The sequence below is a fragment of the Silurus aristotelis genome (genome assembly GCF_946808225.1).
Source record: "Silurus aristotelis genome assembly, chromosome: 5".
Classification (NCBI taxonomy): Eukaryota; Metazoa; Chordata; class Actinopteri; order Siluriformes; family Siluridae; genus Silurus; species Silurus aristotelis.
Genome location: NC_139578.1, coordinates 18,043,280 through 18,056,984, shown reverse-complemented (window position 1 = coordinate 18,056,984; position 13,705 = coordinate 18,043,280).

The following is a 13,705-nucleotide window of genomic DNA, read 5'->3' as shown; positions in this document are numbered from 1 at the left end:
TCTTTTAAACAGATCTTTTAAATTATCAAATAGATTTAGAGTTTAATGTCATAAAGTAGACAAACTATTAGATTTTAAAAAGGAAAATAAATTGTTCACTTCACTGTGTCAGGGATTGATTCCACAACCTTGTGGGGACCTGCTGATAGATAAACCAATGCCTTAACCGATTAAGCTATCAGCTCACATTTGAAAAAGCAGTCAATAAGCCTAATGAACGAACATGGCTTCTTTTCCATACTTCAACAACATGTAACTCATATTAAAAGAAGGCCAAACAAGTCTTTCAAAAAAGACCAAGAAATAAAGCAATCTTTTAAACATGTCTTTTTAATCATCAAATAGATTTACAGTTTAATGTCACAAAGTAGACAAACTATTAGATTTAAAAAAAGAAATTAAATTGTTACCTTGGCTGTGTCGGGGCTTGAACCCACAACCTTGTGGGGACCTTCTGATAGATTAACCAATGCCTTAACCCACTGAGCTATCAGTTCACATTTGAAAAAGCAGTCAATAAGCCTAATGAATGAATATGGCTTCTTTTCCATACTTCAACACCATGTAACCCATTAAAATAGGGCCAAACAAGTCTTTCAAAAAAGACCAAGAAATAAAGCAATCTTTTCAAAATGTCTTTTTAATCATCAAATAGATTTACAGTTTAATGTCACAAAGTAGACAAACTATTAGATTTTTAAAAAGAAATTAAATTGTTACCTTGGCTGTGTCGGGGCTTGAACCCACAACCTTGTGGGGACCGGGTGATAGATAAACCAATGCCTTAACCCATTGAGCTATCAGTTCACATTTGAAAAAGCAGTCAATAAGCCTAATGAACCAACATGGCTTCTTTTCCATACTTCAACACCATGTAACCCATTAAAATAAGGGCAAACAAGTCTTTCAAAAAAGACCAAGAAATAAAGCAATCTTTTAAACATGTCTTTTTATTATCAAATAGATTTACAGTTTGAGCATGCAGTCAATAAGCCTAATGAACCAACATGGCTTCTTTTCCATAGTTCAACAACATGTAACTCATATTAAAAGAAGGCCAAACAAGTCTTTCAAAAAAGACCAAGGAATAAACCAATCTTTTAAACATGTATTTTTAATCATCAAATAGATTTACAGTTTAATGTCACAAAGTAGACAAACTATTAGATTTTAAAAAAGAAATTAAATTGTTACCTTCGCTGTGTCGGGGCTTGAACCTACAACCTTGTGGAGACCCATTGAGCTACCAGTTCACATTTGAGCATGCAGTCAATAAGCCTAATGAACCAACATGGCTTCTTTTCCATACTTCAACTCCATGTAACTCATTAAAAGATGGCCAAACAAGTCTTTCAAAAAAGACCAAGAAATAAAGCAATCTTTTAAACATGTCTTGTTAATCATCAAATAGATTTACAGTTTAATGTCACAAAGTAGACAAACTATTAGATTTAAACAAAGAAATCAAATTGTTACCTTGGCTGTGTCGGGGCTTGAACCTACAACCTTGTGGGGACCTGCTGATAGATAAACCAATGCCTTAAGCTATTGAGCTATCTGTTCACATTTGAAAAAGCAGTCAATAAGCCTAATGAACCAACATGGCTTCTTTTCCATACTTCAACACCATGTAACCCATTAAAATAAGGGCAAACAAGTCTTTCAAAAAAGACCAAGAAATAAAGCAATATTTTAAACATGTCTTTTTAATTATCAAATAGATTTACAGTTTAATGTCACAAAGTAGACAAACTATTAGATTTTTAAAAAGAAATTAAATTGTTACCTTGGCTGTGTAAGGGCTTGAACCCACAACCTTGTGGGGACCTGCTAATAGATAAACCAATGCCTTAACCCATTGAGCTAACCTCTTCCGTTTGTGCAAGCAGTCAATAAGCCTAATGAACCAAAATGGCTTCTTTTCCATACTTCAGCACCATGCAACTCATTAAAAAAAGGCCAAACAAGTCTTTCAAAAAAGAAAAAGAAATAAAGCAATATTTTAAACAGGTATTTTTAATTATCAAATAGATTTACAGTTCAATGTCACAAAGTAGACAAACTATTAGATTTTAAAAAATAAATTAAATTGTTACCATGGCTGTGTCGGGGCTTGAACCCACAACCTTGTGGGGCCCTGCTGACAGATAAACCAATGCCTTAACCCATTGAGCTATCAGTTAACTTTTGACCATGCAGTCAATAATCCTAATGAACCAACATGGCTTCTTTTCCATACTTCAACTCCATGTAACTCATTAAAAGACGGCCAAACAATTCTTTCAAAAAAGGCCAGGGAATAAAGAAATCTTTTAAACATGTCTTTTTAATCTTCAAATAGATTTACAGTTTAATGTCACAAAGTAGACAAACTATTATATTTTAAAAAATAAATTAAATTGTTACCTTGGCTGTGTCGTGGCTTGAACCCACAACCTTGTGGGGACCTGCTGACAGATAAATCAATGCCTTAACACATTGAGCTATCAGTTCATATTTAAAAAAGCAGTCAATAAGCCTAATGAACGAATATGGCTTCGTTTCCATACTTCAACAACATGTAACTCATATTAAAAGAAGGCCAAACAAGTCTTTCAAAAAAGACCAAGAAATAAAGCAATCTTTTAAACAGATCTTTTAAATTATCAAATAGATTTACAGTTTAATGTCACAAAGTAGACAAACTATTAGATTTAAAAAAAGAAATTAAATTGTTACCTTGGCTGTGTCAGGGCTTGAATCCACAACCTTGTGGGGACCTGCTAATAGATAAACCAATGCCTTAACCCATTGAGCTATCCTCTCCTGTTTGTGCAAGCAGTCAATAAGCCTAATGAACCAAAATGGCTTCTTTTCCATAATTCAACACCATGTAACCCATTAAAAGAAGGCCAAACAAGTCTTTCAAAAAAGACAAAGAAAAAAAGCAATCTTTTAAACAGATCTTTTTAATTATCAAATAGATTTAGAGTTTAATGTCACAAAGTAGACAAACTATTAGATTTTAAAAAAGAAATTAAATTGTTACCTTGGCTGTGTCGAGGCTTGAACCCACAACCTTGTGGGGACCTGCTGATAGATAAACCAATGCCTTAACCCATTGAGCTATCAGTTCATATTTAAAAAAGCAGTCAATAAGCCTAATGAACGAATATGGCTTCGTTTCCATACTTCAACAACATGTAACTCATATTAAAAGAAGGCCAAACAAGTCTTTCAAAAAAGACCAAGAAATAAAGCAATCTTTTAAACAGATCTTTTTAATTATCAAATAGATTTACAGTTTAATGTCACAAAGTAGACAAACTATTAGATTTTAATAAAATAAATTAAATTGTTACCTTGGCTGTGTCAGGGATTGAACCCACAACCTTGTGGGGACCTGCTAATAGATAAACCAATGCCTTAACCCATTGAGCTATCCTCTCCTGTTTGTGCAAGCAGTCAATAAGCCTAATGAACCAAAATGGCTTCTTTTCCATAATTCAACACCATGTAACCCATTAAAAGAAAACCAAACAAGTCTTTCAAAAAAAACAAAGAAAAAAAGCAATCTTTTAAACAGATCTTTTTAATTATCAAATAGATTTACAGTTTAATGTCACAAAGTAGACAAACTATTAAATTTTTAAAAAGAAATTTAAATTGTTACCTTGGCTTTGTCGGGGCTTGAACCTACAACCTTGTGGAGACCCATTGAGCTATCAGTTCACATTTGAACAAGCAGTCCATAAGCCTAATGAACCAACATGGCATCTTTTCCATAGTTCAACAACATGTAACTTATATTAAAAGAAGGCCAAACAAGTCTTTCAAAAAAGACCAAGGAATAAAGCAATCTTTTAAAAATGTATTTTAATCATCAAATAGATTTACAGTTTAATGTCACAAAGTAGACAAACAATTAGATTTTAAAAAATAAATTAAATTGTTACCTTGGCTGTGTCGGGGCTTGAACCTACAACCTTTTGGGGACCTGCTGATAGATAAACCAATGCCTTAACCCATTGAGCTATCAGTTCACATTTGAAAAAGCAGTCATTAAGCCTAATGAACCAACATGGCTTCTTTTCCATACTTCAACACCATGTAACCCATTAAAATAAGGGCAAACAAGTCTTTCAAAAAAGACCAAGAAATAAAGCAATATTTTAAACATGTCTTTTTAATTATCAAATAGATTTACAGTTTAATGTCACAAAGTAGACAAACTATTAGATTTTTAAAAAGAAATTAAATTGTTACCTTGGCTGTGTAAGGGCTTGAACCCACAACCTTGTGGGGACCTGCTAATAGATAAACCAATGCCTTAACCCATTGAGCTAACCTCTTCCGTTTGTGCAAGCAGTCAATAAGCCTAATGAACCAAAATGGCTTCTTTTCCATACTTCAGCACCATGCAACTCATTAAAAAAAGGCCAAACAAGTCTTTCAAAAAAGAAAAAGAAATAAAGTAATATTTTAAACAGGTATTTTTAATTATCAAATAGATTTACAGTTTAATGTCACAAAGTAGACAAACTATTAGATTTTAAAAATGAAATTAAATTGCTACCTTGGCTGTGCCAGGGTTTGAACCCACAACCTTGTGGGGACCGGCTGACAAATAAATCAATGCCTTAACACATTGAGCTATCAGTTCACATTTGAACAAGCAGTCAATAAGCCTAATGAACCAACATTGCTTCTTTTCCATAGTTCAACAACATGTAACTCATATTAAAAGAAGGCCAAAAAAGTCTTTCAAAAAAGACAAAGAAATAAAGCAATCTTTTAAACAGATCTTTTTAATTATCAAATAGATTTACAGTTTAATGTCACAAAGTAGACAAACTATTAGATTTTAAAAAAGAAATTAAATTGTTACCTTGGCTGTGTCGGGGGTTGAACCTACAACTTTGTGGGGCCCTGTTGATAGATAAACCAATGCCTTAACCCATTGAGCTATCAGTTTACATTTGAAAAGCAGTCAAAAAGCCTAATGAACGAACATGGCTTCTTTTCCATACTTCAACTCCATGTAACTCATTAAAAGACGGCCAAACAAGTCTTTCAAAAAAGACAAAGAAATAAAGCAATATTTTAAACAGGTATTTTTAATTATCAAATAGATTTAAAGTTTAATCTCACAAAGTAGACAAACTATTAGATTTTAAAAAATAAATTAAATTGTTACTTTGGCTGTGTCGGGGCTTGAACCCACAACCTTGTGGGGACCTGCTGATAGATAACCCAATGCCTTAACCCATTGAGCTATCAGTTCACATTTGAAAACGCAGTCAATAAGCCTAATGAACGAACATGGCTTCTTTTCCATACTTCAACAACATGTAACTCATATTAAAAGAAGGCCAAACAAATCTTTCAAAAAAGACCAAGAAATAAAGCAATATTTTAAACAGGTGTTTTTAATTATCAAATAGATTTACAGTTTAATGTCACAAAGTAGACAAACTATTAGATTTTAAAAAGGAAAATACATTGTTACCTTCGCTGTGTCAGGGATTGAACCCACAACCTTGTGGGGACCTACTGACGAATAAATCAATGCCTTAACCTATTGAGCTATCCTCTGCTTCTTGTGCAAGCAGTCAATAAGCCTAATGAACCAACATGGCTTCTTTTCCATAGTTCAACAACATGTAACTCATATTAAAAGAAGGCCAAACAAGTCTTTCAAAAAAGACAAAGAAATAAAGCAATCTTTTAAACAGATCTTTTTAATTATCAAATAGATTTACAGTTAAATGTCACAAAGTAGACAAACTATTAGATTTTAAAAAAGAAATTAAATTGTTACCTTGGCTGGGACGGGGCTTGAACCCACAACCTTGTGGGGAACGGCTGATAGATAAACCAATGCCTTAACCCATTGAGCTATCAGTACACATTTGAAAAAGCAGTCAATAAGCCTAATGAACCAAAATGGCTTCTTTTCCATACTTCAACACCATGGAACCCATTAAAATACTGCCAAACAAGTCTTTCAAAAAAGACCAAGAAATAAAGCAATCTTTTCGAAATGTCTTTTTAATCATCAAATAGTTTTACAGTTTAATGTCACAAAGTAGACAAACTATTAGATTTTAAAAAAGAAATTAAATTGTTAACTTGGCTGTGTCGGGGCTTGAACCCACAACCTTGTGGGGACATGCTGACAAATAAATCAATGCCTTAACCCATTGAGTTATCTTCTCCTGTTTGTGCAAGCAGTCAATAAGCCTAATGAACCAACATGGCTTCTTTTCCATAATTCAGCACAATGTAACTCATTAAAAGAAAGCCAAACAAGTCTTTCAAAAAAGAAAAAGAAATAAAGCAATATTTTATACATGTCTTTTCAATTATCAAATAGATTTACAGTTTAATGTCACAAAGTAGACAAACTATTAGATTTTAAAAAATAAATTAAATTGTTAACTTGGCTGTGTCGGGACTTGAACCCACAACCTTGTGGGGACCTGCTGATAGATAAACCAATGCCTTAACCCATTGAGCTATCAGTTCACATTTGATAAGCAGTCAATAAGCCTAATGAACCAACATGGCTTCTTTTCCATACTTCAACACCATGTAACTCATTAAAAAAAGGCCAAACAAGTCTTTCAAAAAAGAAAAAGAAATAAAGCAATATTTTAAACAGGTATTTTTAATTATTAAATAGATTTACAGTTTAATGTCACAAAGTAGACAAACTATTAGATTTTAAAAAAGAAATTAAATTGTTACCTTGGCTGTGTCGGGGCTTGAACCCACAACTTTGTGGGGACCTGCTGATAGATAAAGCAATGGCTTAACCCATTGAGCTATCACTTCACATTTGAAAAAGCAGTCAATAAGCCTAATGAACGAACATGGCTTCTTTTCCATACTTCAGCACCATGTAACTCATATTAAAAGAATTCCAAACAAGTCTTTCAAAAAAGACCAAGAAATAAAGCAATCTTTTCAAAATGTCTTTTTAATCAGCAAATAGATTTACAGTTTAATGTCACAAAGTAGACAAACTATTAGATTTTAAAAAAGAAATTAAATTGTTACCTTGGCTGTGTCGGAGCTTGAACCCACAACCTTGTGGGGATCTGCTGACAAATAAATCAATGCCTTAACCCATTGAGCTATCCTCTCCTGTTTGTGCAAGCAGTCAATAAGCCTAATGAACCAAAATGGCTTCTTTTCCATACTTCACCACCATGGAACCCATTAAAATACGGCCAAACAAGTCTTTCAAAAAAGACCAAGAAATAAAGCAATATTTTAAACATGTCTTTTTATTTATCAAATAGATTTACAGTTTAATGTCACAAAGTAGACAAACTATTAGATTTTAAAAAGAAATTAAATTGTTACCTTGGCTGTGTCACTGCTTGAACCCACAATCTTTATGGGACCTGCTGATAGATAAACCAATGCCTTAACCCATTGAGCTATCAGTTCACATTTGAAAAAGCAGTCAATAAGCCTAATGAACCAACATGGCTTCTTTTCCATACTTCAACACCATGTAACTCATTAAAAGATGGCCAAACAAGTCTTTCAAAAAAGACAAAGAAATAAAGCAATCTTTTAAACATGTCTTTTTAATTATCAAATAGATTTACAGTTTAATGTCACAAAGTAGACAAACTATTAGATTTTAAAAATAAATTAAATTTTTACTTTGGCTGTGTCAGGGCTTGAACCCACAAACTTGTGGGGACCTGCTGATAGATAAACCAATGCCTTAACCCATTGAGCTATCAGTTCACATTTGAAAAAGCAGTCAATAAGCCTAATGAACGAACATGGTTTCTTTTCCATACTTCAACACCATGGAACCCATTAAAATACGGCCAAACAAGTCTTTCAAAAAAGACAAAGAAATAAAGCAATCTTTTAAACAGATCTTTTTAATTATCAAATAGATTTACAGTTAAATGTCACAAAGTAGACAAACTATTAGATTTTAAAAAAGAAATTAAATTGTTACCTTGGCTGTGACGGGGCTTGAACCCACAACCTTGTGGAGACTTGCTGATAGATAAACCAATGCCTTAACCTATTGAGCTATACTCTGCTGCTTGTGCAAGCAGTCAATAAGCCTAATGAACCAACATGGCTTCTTTTCCATAGTTCAACAACATGTAACTCATATTAAAAGAAGGCCAAACAAGTCTTTCAAAAAAGACAAAGAAATTAAGCAATCTTTTAAACAGATCTTTTTAATTATCAAATAGATTTAAAGTTAAATGTCACAAAGTAGACAAACTATTAGATTTTAAAAAAGAAATTAAATTGTTACCTTGGCTGTGACGGGGCTTGAACCCACAACCTTGTGGAGGCTTGCTGATAGATAAACCAATGCCTTAACCGATTGAGCTATCAGTACACATTTGAAAAAGCAGTCAATAAGCCTAATGAACCAAAATGGCTTCTTTTCCATACTTCAACACCATGGAACCCATTAAAATACGGCCAAACAAGTCTTTCAAAAAAGACCAAGAAATAAAGCAATCTTTTCAAAATGTCTTTTTAATCATCAAATAGTTTTACAGTTTAATGTCACAAAGTAGACAAACTATTAGATTTTAAAAAAGAAATTAAATTGTAACCTTGGCTGTGTCGGGGCTTGAACCCACAACCTTGTGGGGACCTGCTGACAAATAAATCATTGCCTTAACCCATTGAGCTATCCTCTCCTGTTTGTGCAAGCAGTCAATAAACCTAATGAACCAACATGGCTTCTTTTCCATACTACATCACCATATTACTCATTAAAAGAAGGCCACACAAGTCTTTCAAAAAATAAAAAGAAATAAAGCAATATTTTAAACATGTCTTTTTATTTATTAAATAGATTTACAGTTTAATGTCACAAAGTAGACAAACTATTAGATTTTAAAAAGAAATTAAATTGTTACCTTGGCTGTGTCACTGCTTAAACCCACAACCTTTATGGGACCTGCTGATAAATAAACCAATGCCTTAGTCTTTCAAAAAAGACCAAGAAATAAAGCAATCTTTTCAAAATGTCTTTTTAATCATCAAATAGTTTTACAGTTTAATGTCACAAAGTAGACAAACTATTAGATTTTAAAAAATAAATTAAATTATTACATTGGCTGTGCCAGGGTTTGAACCCACAACCTTGTGGGGACCTGCTGACAAATAAATCAATGCTTTAACCCATTGAGCTATCCTCTACTGTTTGTGCAAGCAGTCAATAAGCCTAATGAACCAACATGGCTTCTTTTCCATATTTCAGCACCATGTACAGTGAGAAAAATAAGTATTTGAACACCCTGCTATTTTGCAAGTTCTCCCACTTAGAAATCATGGAGTGGTCTGAAATTGTCATCGTAGGTGCATGTCCACTGTGAGAGACATAATCTAAAAAAGAAATTCCAGAAATCACAATATATGATTTTTAAACTACTTATTTGTATGATACAGCTGCAAATAAGTATTTGAACACCTGTCTATCAGCTAGAATTCTGACCCTCAAAGACCTGTTAGTCTGCCTTTAAAATGTCCACCTCCACTACATTTATTATCCTAAATTACATGCACCTGTTTGAGGTCGATAGCTGCATAAAGACACCTGTCCACCCCATACAATCAGTAAGAATCCAACTACTAACATGGCCAAGACCAAAGAGCTGTCCAAAGACACTAGAGACAAAATTGTACACCTCCACAAGGCTGGAAAGGGCTACGGGAAAATTGGCAAACAGCTTGGTGAAAAAAGGTCCACTGTTGGAGCAATCATTAGAAAATGGAAGAAGCTAAACATGACTGTCAATCTCCCTCGGACTGGGGCTCCATGCAAGATCTCACCTCGTGGGGTCTCAATGATCCTAAGGAAGGTGAGAAATCAGCCCAGGACTACACGGGAGGAGCTGGTCAATGACCTGAAAAAATCTGGGACCACCGTTTCCAAGGTTACTGTTGGTAATACACTAAGACGTCATGGTTTGAAATCATGCATGGCACGGAAGGTTCCCCTGCCTAAACCAGCACATGTCCAGGCACGTCTTAAGTTTGCCAATGACCATTTGGATGATCCAGAGGAGTCATGGGAGAAAGTCATTCGGTCAGATGAGAACAAAATAGAACTTTTGGGTCATAATTCCACTAAACGTGTTTGGAGGAAGAAGCATGATGAGTACCATCCCAAGAACACCATCCCTACTGTGAAGCATGGGGGTGGTAGCATCATGCTTTGGGGGTGTTTTTCTGCACATGGGACAGGGCGACTGTGTATTAAGGAGACAGTGTATTAAGGAGAGGATGACCGGGGCCATGTATTGCGAGATTTTGGGGAACAACCTCCTTCCCTCAGTTAGAGCATTGAAGATGGGTCGAGGCTGGGTCTTCCAACATGACAATGACCTGAAGCACACAGCCAGGATAACCAAGGAGTGGCTCTGTAAGAAGCATATCAAGGTTCTGGCGTGGCCTAGCCAGTCTCCAGACCTAAACCCAATAGAGAATCTTTGGAGGGAGCTCAAACTCCGTGTTTCTCAGCGACAGGCCAGAAACCTGACTGATCTAGAGAAGATCTGTGTGGAGGAGTGGGCCAAAATTCCTCCTGCAGTGTGTAAACCTGGTGAAAAACTACAGGAAACGTTTGACCGCTGTAATTTCAAACAAAGGCTACTGTACCAAATATTAACATTGACTTTCTCAGGTGTTCAAATACTTATTTGCAGCTGTATCATACAAATAAATAGTTAAAAAATCATACATTGTGATTTCTGGATTTTTTTTTTTTTAGATTATGTCTCTCACAGTGGACATGCACCTACGATGACAATTTCAGACACCACCATAATTTCTAAGTGGGAGAACTTGCAAAATAGCAGGGTGTTCAAATACTTATTTTCCTCACTGTAACTCATTAAAAGAAGGCCAAACAAGTCTTTCAAAAAAGAAAAAGAAAAAAAAGCAAAATTTTAAACATGTCTTTTTAATTATCAAATATATTTACAGTTTAATGTCACAAAGTAGACAAACTATTAGATTTTAAAAAAGAAATTAAATTGTTACCTTGGCTGTGTCACTGCTTGAACCCACAACCTTGTGGGGACCTGCTGATAGATAACCCAATGCCTTAACCGATTGAGCTATCAGTTCACATTTGAGCAAGCAGTCAATAAGCCAAATGAACCAACATGGCTTCTTTTCCATACTTCAACTCCATGTAAATCATTAAAAGAAGGCCAAACAAGTCTTTCAAAAAAGACCAACAAACAAAGCAATCTTTTAAACAGGTGTTTTTATTTATCAAATAGATTTACAGTTTAATGTCACAAAGTAGATAAACTATTAGATTTTTTTAAATAAATTACATTGGCTGTGCCAGGGTTTGAACCCACAACCTTGTGGGGACCTGCTGACAAATAAATCAATGCCTTAACCCATTGAGCTATCCTCTCCTGTTTGTGCAAGCAGTCAATAAGCCTAATGAACCAAAATGGCTTCTTTTCCATACTTCAACACCATGTAACTCATATTAAAAGAAGGCCAAACAAGTCTTTCAAAAAAGACCAAGAAATAAAGCAATATTTTAAACAGGTGTTTTTAATTATCAAATAGATTTACAGTTTAATGTCACAAAGTAGACAAACTATTAGATTTTAAAAAAGAAATTCAATTGTTACCTTGGCTGTGTCGGGGCTTGAACCCACAACCTTGTGGGGACCTGCTGACAAATAAATCAATGCCTTAAACCATTGAGCTATCCTCTCCTGTTTGTGCAAGCAGTCAATAAACCTAATGAACCAACATGGCTTCTTTTCCATACTTCAGCACCATGTAACTCATTAAAAGAAGGCCAAACAAGTCTTTCAAAAAATAAAAAGAAATAAAGCAATATTTTAAACATGTCTTTTTATTTATCAAATAGATTTACAGTTTAATGTCACAAAGTAGACAAACTATTAGATTTTAAAAAGAAATTAAATTGTTACCTTGGCTGTGTCACTGCTTGAACCCACAACCTTTATGGGACCTGCTGATAGATAAACCAATGCCTTAACCCATTGAGCTATCAGTTCATATTTGAAAAACCAGTCAATAAGCCTAATGAACCAACATGGCTTCTTTTCCATACTTCAGCACCATGTAACTCATTAAAAGATGGCCAAACAAGTCTTTCAAAAAAGACCAAGAAATAAAGCAATCTTTTAAACATGTCTTTTTAATCATCAAATCGATTTACAGTTTAATGTCACAAAGTAGACAAACTATTAGATTTTAAAAAAGAAATTAAATTGTTACCTTGGCTGTGTCGGGGCTTGAACCTACAACCTTGTGGGGACCTGCTGATAGATAAACCAATGCCTTAACCCATTGAGCTATCAGTCAACGTTTGAAAAAGCAGTCAATAAGCCTAATGAACGAACAGGGCTTCTGTTCCATACTTCAACAACATGTAACTCATATTAAAAGAAGGCCAAACAAGTCTTTCAAAAAAGACAAAGAAATAAAGCAATCTTTTAAACAGATCTTTTAAATTATCAAATAGATTTAGAGTTTAATGTCATAAAGTAGACAAACTATTAGATTTTAAAAAGGAAAATAAATTGTTCACTTCACTGTGTCAGGGATTGATTCCACAACCTTGTGGGGACCTGCTGATAGATAAACCAATGCCTTAACCGATTAAGCTATCAGCTCACATTTGAAAAAGCAGTCAATAAGCCTAATGAACGAACATGGCTTCTTTTCCATACTTCAACAACATGTAACTCATATTAAAAGAAGGCCAAACAAGTCTTTCAAAAAAGACCAAGAAATAAAGCAATCTTTTAAACATGTCTTTTTAATCATCAAATAGATTTACAGTTTAATGTCACAAAGTAGACAAACTATTAGATTTAAAAAAAGAAATTAAATTGTTACCTTGGCTGTGTCGGGGCTTGAACCCACAACCTTGTGGGGACCTTCTGATAGATTAACCAATGCCTTAACCCACTGAGCTATCAGTTCACATTTGAAAAAGCAGTCAATAAGCCTAATGAATGAATATGGCTTCTTTTCCATACTTCAACACCATGTAACCCATTAAAATAGGGCCAAACAAGTCTTTCAAAAAAGACCAAGAAATAAAGCAATCTTTTCAAAATGTCTTTTTAATCATCAAATAGATTTACAGTTTAATGTCACAAAGTAGACAAACTATTAGATTTTTAAAAAGAAATTAAATTGTTACCTTGGCTGTGTCGGGGCTTGAACCCACAACCTTGTGGGGACCGGGTGATAGATAAACCAATGCCTTAACCCATTGAGCTATCAGTTCACATTTGAAAAAGCAGTCAATAAGCCTAATGAACCAACATGGCTTCTTTTCCATACTTCAACACCATGTAACCCATTAAAATAAGGGCAAACAAGTCTTTCAAAAAAGACCAAGAAATAAAGCAATCTTTTAAACATGTCTTTTTATTATCAAATAGATTTACAGTTTGAGCATGCAGTCAATAAGCCTAATGAACCAACATGGCTTCTTTTCCATAGTTCAACAACATGTAACTCATATTAAAAGAAGGCCAAACAAGTCTTTCAAAAAAGACCAAGGAATAAACCAATCTTTTAAACATGTATTTTTAATCATCAAATAGATTTACAGTTTAATGTCACAAAGTAGACAAACTATTAGATTTTAAAAAAGAAATTAAATTGTTACCTTCGCTGTGTCGGGGCTTGAACCTACAACCTTGTG